Consider the following 11,689-nt stretch of genomic DNA (forward strand, 5'->3'; position numbering starts at 1 on the left):
AGGGAAAATACCACAAAGACGACAACTTATATGCGGCCACATGCCCTTTGTAGAATAATAGTCGAATAAAGGAGCAACAGGCACCAGTCATATATTGAAAATAACATCAAATATTCATCTCAATATTCTAGTCTTGTCATTTGACACATCAAAAACCATCTCGTAATTATTGAACTTGTCGAGTTGCTCAAGAAACTAAACACACATGCATGCATGAACTGTGGCTGTCAAAGCCCAAACCATTACCACACGCTCGCTAATGAAGCTGCAACTTTGGGAAGAAAGTACGTAGGCTAGAGATGATGGATCGACTGAACCAACCTATCCACAGCATATCTACAACACCAAGGTCTGGGCGGCCTCGGCGACGGTCTCGAGCACGGACCACGGCAGGTCTACGTCGTTGCTGCGGCCTTTGTTGGGCGCGGAGCAGTCGTTGCGTATCTGTCCCTGGTTACCGGTGAGCACGTTGATCTGCCCCATCTTGACGACGGAGAAGACGAACTGGTCGAAGAAGGCGGCCTGGTCGACGGCGAACCTGGTGACGGTGGGCTTGGTCCTGGCGTCGGTGTGCAGGTCCTGGTCGGAGGTGAAGAGGCCCTGGCGGTTGAGCAGGTCGACGTAGTACTTGTTGTCGAAGACGTTGGGGGTGCGGATGTCGTTGTTGGTGGTGTTGTCGGTGTTGAGCGCCGGGCAGGTGAGCCTGAGCTGCGACGCGAAGAACTTGTTGAGGGTGAAGTCGTTCTGCGGGAAGAGGCGCTCCTGGAAGGAGGTGCAGTGCGCGATGCCGAGCGTGTGCGCGCCGGACGAGGTCGTTGGCGTCGAGGCTTCTGATCCTGGCGAGGAAGCGGAGGAGCGTGTACGAATGAAACGTACGCGCGCCGTTTGACTACCGCGCGCGCGCGCGAGCCGGACAGCTGGGCTGGATCCCAAATTCAGAGCGCCGAGGATGTGGTTGCATGTTGAGCGTGCGCACCTAGGACGTTGCCGTCGCGGCTGATTAATTACGGAGCTCGATCCGAACGAAACGTACGCCATTTGGACTCCTTCTTTCTCTACCGCTTGCATTGCCAGCCGGACAGCTGGCCAACCGTGAAATCGATCTGTCGCTCATTTGGCTCATCAGCTCCCTGTAGTAGTAGCCAATTAATTAGCCAGTCTGGCTGGCTCCGATCGAATCATGCACGGTCACGTACGTACGTGTTTAATTTGCGCTCCATCTGGATCGAGTAGCTGTACATCTTTTTTTTTCTTCTTTCTGGATTTGAAGCCCACCCGCGAGCGAGCGCGTACTCCTTTTAGAATTACCGACGCCACGCCATTTTTTCCTCCCACTGCCCGGCCGCAACACTCGCTAGCTCGCGCGCGTGGGTACAAGTACAATACCTAGTACAAATAAACACCAACCCGAAAACAAGAAACCGGGAAAATTCTCATGGTTATGTTTACGCCGGTACATCCATATCTTATGCCGCTGACATCATGAATAATGGCGCTTCCACGAATTAAGGATTGAGATATATATATATATATAGACCTAATTAAGATTTAAGAGCATCTCCAATCGCCTCCTCCAAACCGATTTGGGGCTCGCCGGACAAAAAAAAAAAAAAGCTTCCAGCCGCGTCCCCCAATGCCGTTTTTTTGTCCGGCGCGGCCCGATACGGTGTCCAGCGCCCCGAGCCCGTCCCCGTCCCACAGGGGACGCTCCAAGCACGCCGGACACAACGAAAAGCGAGGCGAAGCGACGCAGGCCCGATGCGTCACCGGCTCGGAAGCCTAAAACCCCGTCGCCTACCTTTGGTCAAGCGACGTTAATGGCGTCCCAGTTTTTCCAGGCGACGCATGGACACGTCTCGTCGTGCATGGCCCTGTGGCCGTCCGCGCCGGCGTTATTGCGTGCAACCACCCGCTGCCGCCGCTGTACATTAAGAGGCCCTGCGGTTCGTCCCAATCTCTCACAGCTCCCAAACCTTCTCGTCGCCGCCCCCCAGATCTTCTCCTCGCTGCCCCAAGCAATGTCGTCCTCGTCCGCCCGCAAGATCGCCGCGGCGGCTGGAAGATGGCCATGAACGGCATTGGCATCCCGCCACCGCCGCCGCCGAAGCCAGGCACGGAGCAATGGAAGGACATCATCATGGCTCGGTGGGCTGAACTCAGCGCCGAGGAGCGGGCGGATCCGACCTGGGCACCCAAGAACAACGACAAGTGGTGGGCCACGTACTTCAAGACCATGTACGACGAGGAGATGCGCGAGCACCGATGGCCTCATCGGCGGGCCGAACAGCTAGAGCAAGGACGGGCGTGCCCGGTTCTTGGGCGTTCCGGGCTCACCCGCGAGAGTGTCATCCGCAACGGCGCTCCTAGGTTGGAGGCGCCGCCCTCACCGCCACCGTCTCCCGCAGCGCAATGGCAGCCGAGGAGGACCTCCTACTTGTCCTCCTCGAACTCTTCTTCCTCAGGACCGGCCCGATAGACGCCGTCCTCATCGTACCGCTCGGCGCCCTACACCGTTCCTACCCGCGTGAAGGAGGAGCCGGTGACGCCCGTCAATCCGAGGCGAGGCGGCGGCGGCGGCGGCCGGTGCTAGCAAGAGAGGCGGGGCGGCGCCCTCCTCATCCCGAAGCCGGAGGTGAAGGAGGAACCGGAGGAAGCGTCACGGGCGGCGGCTGGCCGGCGGAGTACGAGCGGCGACAGCGCTCATCGCCAACGGCCGACGACCCCGAGGACCGCCCGGGGCCGCGAGCGGCGTGCTTGGCGTCGCCGAACGACAAGGACGCTCGGAGGAGCGACCTGGACACGGCGATCGCCATGTCCATCCGCGACTCGGCAAGCCGCTCGTGGACCTCACCCACGACGACGAGGCGAGGACCAAGCGGCCTCGGTGAAGGACGAGCCCGACGAGCGCGTCAAGCAGGAGGTCATCACCGACGACATGTACAACTTCCACCAGTATTACGACGCCTCCGGCCGCCGCAAATACATCTAGATTAGGTTTAGTTTAAATTTAGTCGAATCGCATTCGAATCTATGTAAATTATGCTAAGTTTGGATGAATTTAATCGAATTTCGCTCAATTTTAAAAAAATTCCAAAATTTTGTTTTTTGGAGACGCGACCGGGGAGCGACGTCCCACAAACACGACACGAACAAAACACGTCCCCCAAATGCTCGATCCGGCAACGGTTTGGGGGGCGTGCTCTAATGTTGACTCCACATCAGGTAATAGTTGATGACAAAAGGTTGTGCATGTCTTGGTACTATTACATACGGAAATATATATATGCTCAGTACACCCGGAAGATGGAAGGAACCCAAAATGACGAGACGGACGTGAGAAAATCAATTTGCTGCAGTTTCCGAAGCGACACCGAAATTCAATTCAAATCGACACCGAAAATCCCCCAATTCAATTCAATTCAATTCAATTCAATCCCTCACGACTCCCCTCCCACTCAACCAGCCGCCCAAAAATCCCCCGCCGCCGCACCTCCGCTCGCCGGCGCTGCCTTCCCGGCCGATTTCGCAGCTACCCTGCGCCCCCAACCGCGCCCTAGTGCTGCGCCGCCTCTCTTGCCGGCCGGAGCTCTTCGAGGGCGGCGCATCCCAGCCGGAAATGGCGCGCCTCCCTCGACAGCCATCCATCCGGCCGCCTAGTCCCCGCGCGGATACTGCACCTCTAGCCGCGCCTCCGCCACCATGACAAGAAGAAGGCCACCACGCTGCTGCTTTCCCCCGACGGCAACAGCCATGATGCCGGGAACGACCACGAGCTGCTGCTCATCGGCGCCCCGCCTCCGCCGCAGCACGCCGGTGAGCACCCCCTCACGTGCACTCCCTGCACCTCACCTCCGCTCATAACCGTGCTGCAATGTTTGCTCCTGTATGTGAGGTGGTGAAGCACAAGGAGGCAGCCAGGACGGGCAACAGGAACGGTCGCCACGGCTCATAGCAAGGTGCCTCCCTGATGGACTTAGTTTGTTCCTCTTCCAGATGTTTCAGTTTCAAAGTGATTGTTTCCTAGTCCTGAATTGTTGTCAGCATTTCAGGACATGTGTGCTGGTCTTGCGATCGATTAGGAGTGGCTACGTTTAATTTTTTCCATGTCTACATATTTATGGTGCTGCTCCTAGCTAGTATATTTCTGGTCTATGATTTACGTTAGGCCGGTTCAAATTGAGTTTTGATGATTTTTCAGATCAATTTGCGTGGAGACATTCCACATGACAAGTATCTACCCTTATGAGTAGATAAATTATGAGGCATTGCTGGTGCTCACCGTCATGTCACCTGCGGATCTTCATCTCAGCTCTTTTTTTGGTTAAGGTTATGCTAATCGTAAAGAACAAGAAAGTTATATTTGCCCACCGTTTGATTAGCTTATTTTGGACAATTGACTACTGTTCTCTGATGTTTCGGTTACTGTCGAGCAGCTCTAGTGTCTAAAATAAATATGTGGTCTTCTTGCTATATATCCTCTTAGAGCTGATACTCATGTTCCTGATTCTTGTATATACTCAATTTGGTTCTTGCGCTCTTACTTGGATAAGATAATACTTGACCTGGCATTTTAGTTGATTAGCATGTAATTGGCAGTAGTTAGGCCTATCAATAGTTTCTTGTTTACCTCAATGGTAAAGCATGCTTATGCAAGACTCTCTTGTATTCTGCAGGATGGAAGGAAGCAGTGGCAAGAGAGCATTTGAAGCGTCGATATAAGCTACTATTCCCTCTTCTTCTCCCTGCCTCTCTTTTTCTCCCCGCCTTCCTCTGCATACCCGTTCCTCTCTTATGGTGTGTTTGTGTAGTACTGTGTCTAGTGTTAGGCTGTTAGTTCTCTGCATTTATCCCTTGTGCTAGAGGTGGTGGCTGATGTCCCATGTCCTTGTCTAATTTAATCTCACTCATTTATCATTGCTAATTGGGTCTAAACTTGATGTACTCTCTCTGATCCAAAATAAGTGTCGGCGACTTAGTACAAACTTTGTACTAGATTAGTACAAAATCTCCGACATTTATTATGGATCCGAGGGATTACTATACTTAGTGGCAAGCTAGCTCAGTGGTGGCACATTGTATGTTGTTTGGAAGTTCTGCAATCTGAATGTATCAATTTCATTTTGGTGTTAAATTGTTCGTCCTTCTGGTTTGTGCACCAGCATGCTCTACTACACACCGGCAGTTAGTTTTGGGTGCTAGATGTAGAGATGAAGTTCCTGGAATCATTTAAGGCCTTCCTTGTATAGTTTTCTTACATCTTGATTAATTCATTTTGTGCCATGAAGTATCTGTAATCCAATTCCAGTTGTGTGTTGCAAAATGACCTTAGTTATCTTAGGGGATAATCTTTATTTTTGTTCTTTCGTCCTGTTACAAATTCATACGTTTAGAAATTGTTTGAGTCATTGGAATATTGTAATTACCTCTAATGGGTTGTAGTATTTGTTTTAATCAACATGCATCTTTACCGAATACTAATCTTCTTTATTTGTTTTACCCATATTGCAGTTGATGGACAAGGCATGGACACACAAGTATGCCAGAATTTTTCCTTGATGTGATGCAAAGTATCCTACTTGTGGAGTTGACAGTCGAGCTAGGCAGCATGACCGGCTGTGCTCGTTGGATACTCATGTATATGAGTAGCAAAGTCTGACAAAGATCTCATGTGTGATGCAAGATTGGGGTCCGCGGATGCCCTCTGCATATGTTGTGGTCAAATTGAGGTGACAACCGGGAATGACATCTCCATCTTGTGAGTAGACGCCATTGTTTTTCTTTGGGTGAAAAATCTACAATAGAGCTGACCATCACCTTTGCTCTTCTTGTTGGAGGATAACAAGGAGGATGAGAAGCTTTCTAGCACCTTGGTTAGCTCAAGTGATGCTATGGTTGCAAGCAACGATCAACGAAGGTTTCAGGTTCCGAAGCCTGTCGTGTTGTATATGTAACGTTCCGGGATGGGATAGTATGGTATTGCAGAAAACTTGCGCGCTAGCTGCTGAGCATCAGTTTTGCCTTGACCACGTTTATTTGAGGAAGTTCTGGTCGGTTGTTTGTTTGTGTGTCACACATGGGTTTCAGCGGTGGTCTTTGTTGAATTATATGTTTGATGTGTAGGTTTTTATTTATGTCCAAAAAGAGGTGAGGTATCGGTGAGATGTGACTGGTTGGCTCTGTGCCACGATGGTGGCAGATTTTTCTGGTTGTCGGATTTGGCTAGAGATAAGCGGGATTACTGGGATGTCTAGGGAGTAGTGCGTACTTGCCATTGAGAACACGGAGCGTTGATTCGAGTGAATCACATAGTAATTTTTTTATTTTAGAAATGCTTCTTGTTTCACTCTACTATCATGTGTAAATCTAATTTTGTCAGTTAGATGCTTAAATTCAATAATATTCCCTGTCTCCTTGTGTTCTTCTTCTTCTTTTGGAGTCTTGACTGGTTGATCATAGCATGTTCCTGCATATTTTTTAGATTTTTTAATCTTGAGAAAATTTTTGGAGAGGGATTGAGTAGGACCGTGTTAGTGTTAATCCTCTTTCTTTTATGTGCATGGAAATATGTGTATTCTTCATGTCAGGTTTTGGATGAATATTCCTGAAGAGTATTTTTCTTGATATTTATTTGAGTGTTTTTATCTTCACATTTTCTTATTATCCTGATTGCAGGCTGACAAGATTTGTCTTGATTCCATGGATGTTCAAACACTTAGGAAGACAATTTGTCAAGAAGTATTATGTTTTCCTAGCCTCAGAGGCTATTATCAAGCCTTCAACACCAAGTTTCTATGGGCCATCAACTTCCACCTCAAGCTCGTAGACATTGGCATCAAAAGGTTCCTCGAGCTGTGTTTGGAATCATGTTTAATGTTTAGAACTAGCCATGCTTGTACATGTAAGGTCAAGAATCATATGTATGCCATCGCCAAAAGTTGGAGGTTTTTTCATGTTCAAACACCTCTATGCTTGCATATAGAAGTTGAGAACGTTCTCAACTGTTAAATACATGGTCTTAATTTTTATGCAGGCAATGGCATGTACAGGATACTTGGGCATAGATGTACTGCAACAGTAGTAGGAGAGAGACGTCGGCAGGGCAGTATCGTGAGCAAGCAAATTCATGAGTGGCTCTAGGATACCAAGGTGATTCTTCTGTATCGAACTGGAATAATGATGTTTATTAATTGTGATTTATTTGTTAAGTAATTGTGGGAAATTAGATTTATCTCTTTCCTGATTATGCCGTGCTCTGGGTACTCTGTATGTTCCTTCTGCATGTCCTTAGTTTCTGTCAATCATGTTGTTATTTTATTACTTTCAATGTATATGTACCTAGCACTCTTGCGAAAATTATTTTTACCTATTCTTTTTTTTGATGGGAATGTATTCCATCACGGTAACATGTCCAAGTGAATCAGAGTTTCTTAGTTGCCACCAATACTTGCTCCCAGCGCTGGTAAATTTCATTCCTAGGCCAGGGCTTTTGAGAGCATAACATCTTCTATTCGTCTACTTAACCTCTAAAGGATACTTGGGTTACAAAGTTATTTTTATCTCTTTTAGTGTTGTTATTGCTGTATAAAAGTTTGCCATTGAAATTTGAAAAATAAAAACTATGGTATTTGAATATGCTCATTCTAGTTAAATTGACCTTTGTACTTCATATTTTTTTTTTATAGGATCATATTGTGGGATCAACTGTTGGTGTTTAGAAGCTCGATGAATTGACCTTTGAATTAACTGCGAAGCAAAGCCAAAGGACACCTCCATGACGTTGCTCCAGTGCTCATCGACATCGGCACCCAATGGCAATGTTACTTCTTTTAGCCTACTGGGTGATCTGCCACTTCTAATATGTAAGTAGAATCTTCCTGTTGCGCTTCTTTCGTTATTGTGCACTTGCAGTTCTAGTTCACTTTTGTAGCTTGTGTGATTGATGAAGATAGTTCATATAGTTTGCAAGGCAATTTGTGAGGCTGTCTTGTACACCTGAGAAGCCAATAAGAGGTTGAATGTTGATTGTTGTGTGATCCAACAAGTGTCATTTTTTGTTGATCCTTGGTAGTTGTGCAAATTAAGTTAATTTCCGAGCATTCACAATCTTTGGAGCACTGCATGTGAGAGCATTTGATATAGTGACATGAGAAGAATGAAGCGTTATCTTGTATAACAAGATGTACGTATTTTCTTTAGGGTAATGTTGGTGTGTTGTACTCCCTCTCTCACAGTTTATAAGGCACGCGCGTACCTCTAGGTCGCAAATTTGATCAAGTTAGCATTAGTTATATGTTATAAAAATTATATCATTATAAAGTTTAGATGTTCTATTTTCTAATGATATAATTTTTGTATTATATAATTTAAATTATATAGGTTAAATTGATGACCTAGGGGTACGCGCGCGCCTAATAAACTGTGAAGGAGGGAGTACAAAATTTGTTGATTTCTTTTTCAAAGTAGCGATGTTTATGTTGTTTCTACATAACAAGTGAAACAAAATATAAATGTGTGCTTACATGAGTTGTGATAGTTGAGTTATGTACAAGTGTACATGGGTATCTGGTTATAGAATGGATTACTTTTGTCCAAATTATTTTTCGAACCACTGGTTCTATTATAGAACTTCTATCCACTGGTTTTGTTAATGTCTTCTATCGTAGGAAGGCAATGAGTGTTGCCTTCCACTTTTGTTAGACTTGTGCACTTAGAGTGGGATTTTTTTGGTCAAATGTCGTTTGAGCTGTGTGATTTATGAATGGATTGGACCCGTTTGTTACACAAATTTGAATATATTTCTTGCATGCAATAATGATATGCCCAAAGGGCCGCCGGTTCCCTTTGAATCCGTTTGGTGCTGAAGGTTATGATACAAGCATTTTGTTGTTCAACTGAAGTATATATATCCAACGAGGTGTTTCGTCAAGTACCTAAAGGAATATATCAACGAAATGGTTGACTGGTGGAAGAAGTCCCTAGAAAGTAAGGGCATCGACTTGGTGAAGATGAGTAACCGACTGAACAACACCCCTGCGTGGTGGTACTGGTTGGTGCATAAGAGGCTGGATTGGTGCCTCCGTATGATGCTGCTACTTGGATATGTGTTTGTTATAAAGAATCAAAATCTTATTACTGATGAGTAGATCCTTGTGTCATTTGAATTTGGATGGTCATGATTAGAACTTGAATGTTTTCATGTTCTTGAGTCCATGTTAATAATTTACATATACCAACTGTAGTGCTGATCAACTAGATAGGCCTAGTAGTGTGTGATGTTAATTATTTCTTGATTATAATCTGGTGATGTGCATGCAGGTCATCAACCGTGGCGGAGGGGGCATCGTCAACAACGTGCAGACACTGGTCCGACGACGCAGGAAAGGTAGTTTTCTTTGTCTCCATTCTCTTGTGCTCCACAATTTTGGTGAGAGGTGAATGAATTATGTATGTATTTTAAATGTTTCAAGGAGGAGTTGTGCAAGCTCTATGCACTTGTATTATTTTATCTGTGATGTAAATGTCAAGGAAATAGGAGTTGTCATGCCAAAATTTTGAATTTCTAAACAAACCTTCTAATTAGCTGATTGACTAGTACTTTTATTTGGAGTTGCTATCTCAACTGGTATGAGAAAACGTCTACGCAAAGAAAAAGAAGAAACTGATTGAGTTAGCTAGCTAGCGCGGTTTGGTATGTTGACCATCTAGTATTTATACATGGCCATTTTTTCACGGTTGATTTAGTTTTGTTGCAACATGTACCTAAAACATTCATCTTATATTGCTAGATCAATTGGGCATGATTGATGCGCTGTAGCAATTTTGGTTGTACTATTACATTTTAAATTTCCCCGTCTTCTTTCTGCAGCTGATGGATGGAGTTGAGCTGGCGAGCTTCTTCTTCGACCAATGTGGAGCTTGTTTTTCTTGTTTGATGTTGGCAAGTCTAGACGATTTGTGTCTATCAAGTGCCTTTGCCTTTGCCGTAGCGTAGTATCGCACCTTATTTATATTAAGCTGTTGCTTGCTCTCTGTGTGCCCCAACAAGTGTAGTAATGGTAGTAGTATTAGCACTCTCCGCAGCAATTTTCATCACAGTCTTTGCTTAGCTCTAGCTATTGTTTTATAATTCATGCAGTTTTGTAACTATGTTTCAAATGTGTGATCAATGAAACTCTGTATTTGGGTTGTGCATTTTTGTATTGCCCAGTCGGACAAGAACGTGTAAAGCTAAATTAATACTTGTATATATCACTTTTGACAAAACAATTCATCCACTTCTGAGCTTTATCTTTATTTTTCTGTTTAGCAATTTGCAAGTGTGCGTGGATAATAGAGTATGTATTGTGCATGTCAGATACCTCATGTCAGCAGGACACTTGGTGCAACTTACCGGGGCCCTACCGATAGGAGCGGACTCTTAACAGATTCCTAGATTTTCTATGAGTCTGATACAATTATATCGTAAGGATCTTTAAAAAACAAGATTTCATATGTACTACCTTCGTTCAAAAATAAGTGTCTTAGTTTTATCTAGATACGGATGTATCTAAACACATTTTAGTTATGGATATATTCGTATCTACTCCCATCGATAAAAAGATGTCTTAACTTCGTCAAAAGTTTAGTTATAGATATATTCGTATCTACTCCCACCGATAAAAAGATGTCTTAACTTTATCAAAATTTAGATGTATCTAGACCCATTTTAGTATCTAGATACATCCAAATTTTTCTTAGGGAATTGAGACCACTTAGTTTTAGATGGAGGGAGTACATTATTCATGAATCTTGAAGTATAAATCACCGGTGAAGACTGTACCGCTTGGCATAGGACCGTAGCGAGTCGATCGAATATGCTAGTTTCTACATTAATTTGGCAGCAGGATCACACAGTGTGTAATGCATCACCCAATGCAGATGTGCTAAGGAGTTGGAGGACTGAGGTTGGTGATGCGCACGATGCACTATAAGTGCCGTTTGGTCTACTCTTGGCCCATAACTAGCCTCCGGAAAATGAGCCATCGATAACAAGGGGGAATGAATTAACCACCGCATGGACTTCAGCTCCTCGTTTAGGGACGTCCATGCCATGTCAGCAATCCATGTGATTAGCCATCTAAACCGTCCATTCTTTCCATCAAGCAACCAAGATGAGCGCAATGAGAGAACCGAAGAGCTCATCTCTGTTCCCGTTCATAATTTTACCTCTCCCTAGTACTTCAAACCTGGTTGGCAATCTCTATAAGTAGAATCCCATCGCCGTCCACCGCGTGTGGTTAGCGCGTGTGACTATGACTTAGACTTTGACTTTTAATTGTCGAGGAGAGCGAGAGGAGTCATGCCGCCGACCGAGCGAGTGCCATGGCCGGGTCACTGGAGATGGATATGGAGATGGTGACGGGCATCTCCGGCGGCAGCGGCGTGCAGAGGAGGAGGCAACTGGTGGCAACGGCTGAGATGCAGCACCAGGTAATTGATCCTCTATGTGTTTATTTCCGTGAATTGGTTCTTGGTGGATGAACAGAATTTCTCGTTTGCAAGATCTTGGCATGCTAATTGATAAATAGGCAGCCACATGATTCAGTTTGTATTATGTCATCTTTTACCACTGGTATGTCCAGATTAGAGCCCGTGCCACCGGTAAGGAAATAGTCTATAACTGTGGTGTACCATATCTTACCTACCGGAT

The 11,689-nt window shown here is 45.5% G+C and overlaps 1 long non-coding RNA gene and 1 pseudogene across 7 annotated transcripts; one reads left to right on the forward strand and one right to left on the reverse strand.

The window, feature by feature from the left end:
* Positions 1-336: 336 nt before the first annotated feature.
* On the reverse strand, positions 337-3,752 carry LOC124662103 (annotated as a pseudogene).
* A 984-nt stretch (positions 3,753-4,736) lies between these two features.
* Positions 4,737-10,274, forward strand: LOC124665904. Of its 7 annotated transcripts, none has more exons than XR_006990729.1 (7): positions 4,737-5,755; positions 5,835-5,921; positions 6,673-6,839; positions 7,031-7,146; positions 7,683-7,859; positions 9,316-9,382; positions 9,866-10,274. It is a non-coding gene; the product is annotated as an uncharacterized LOC124665904 (long non-coding RNA). The 7 variants fall into 7 exon arrangements; XR_006990727.1 differs by having other exon boundaries at positions 5,844-5,921; XR_006990725.1 differs by having other exon boundaries at positions 4,737-5,921.
* Positions 10,275-11,689: the final 1,415 nt, after the last annotated feature.

The sequence above is a fragment of the Lolium rigidum genome, chromosome 6 (genome assembly GCF_022539505.1).
Source record: "Lolium rigidum isolate FL_2022 chromosome 6, APGP_CSIRO_Lrig_0.1, whole genome shotgun sequence".
Taxonomy (NCBI): domain Eukaryota; kingdom Viridiplantae; phylum Streptophyta; class Magnoliopsida; order Poales; family Poaceae; genus Lolium; species Lolium rigidum.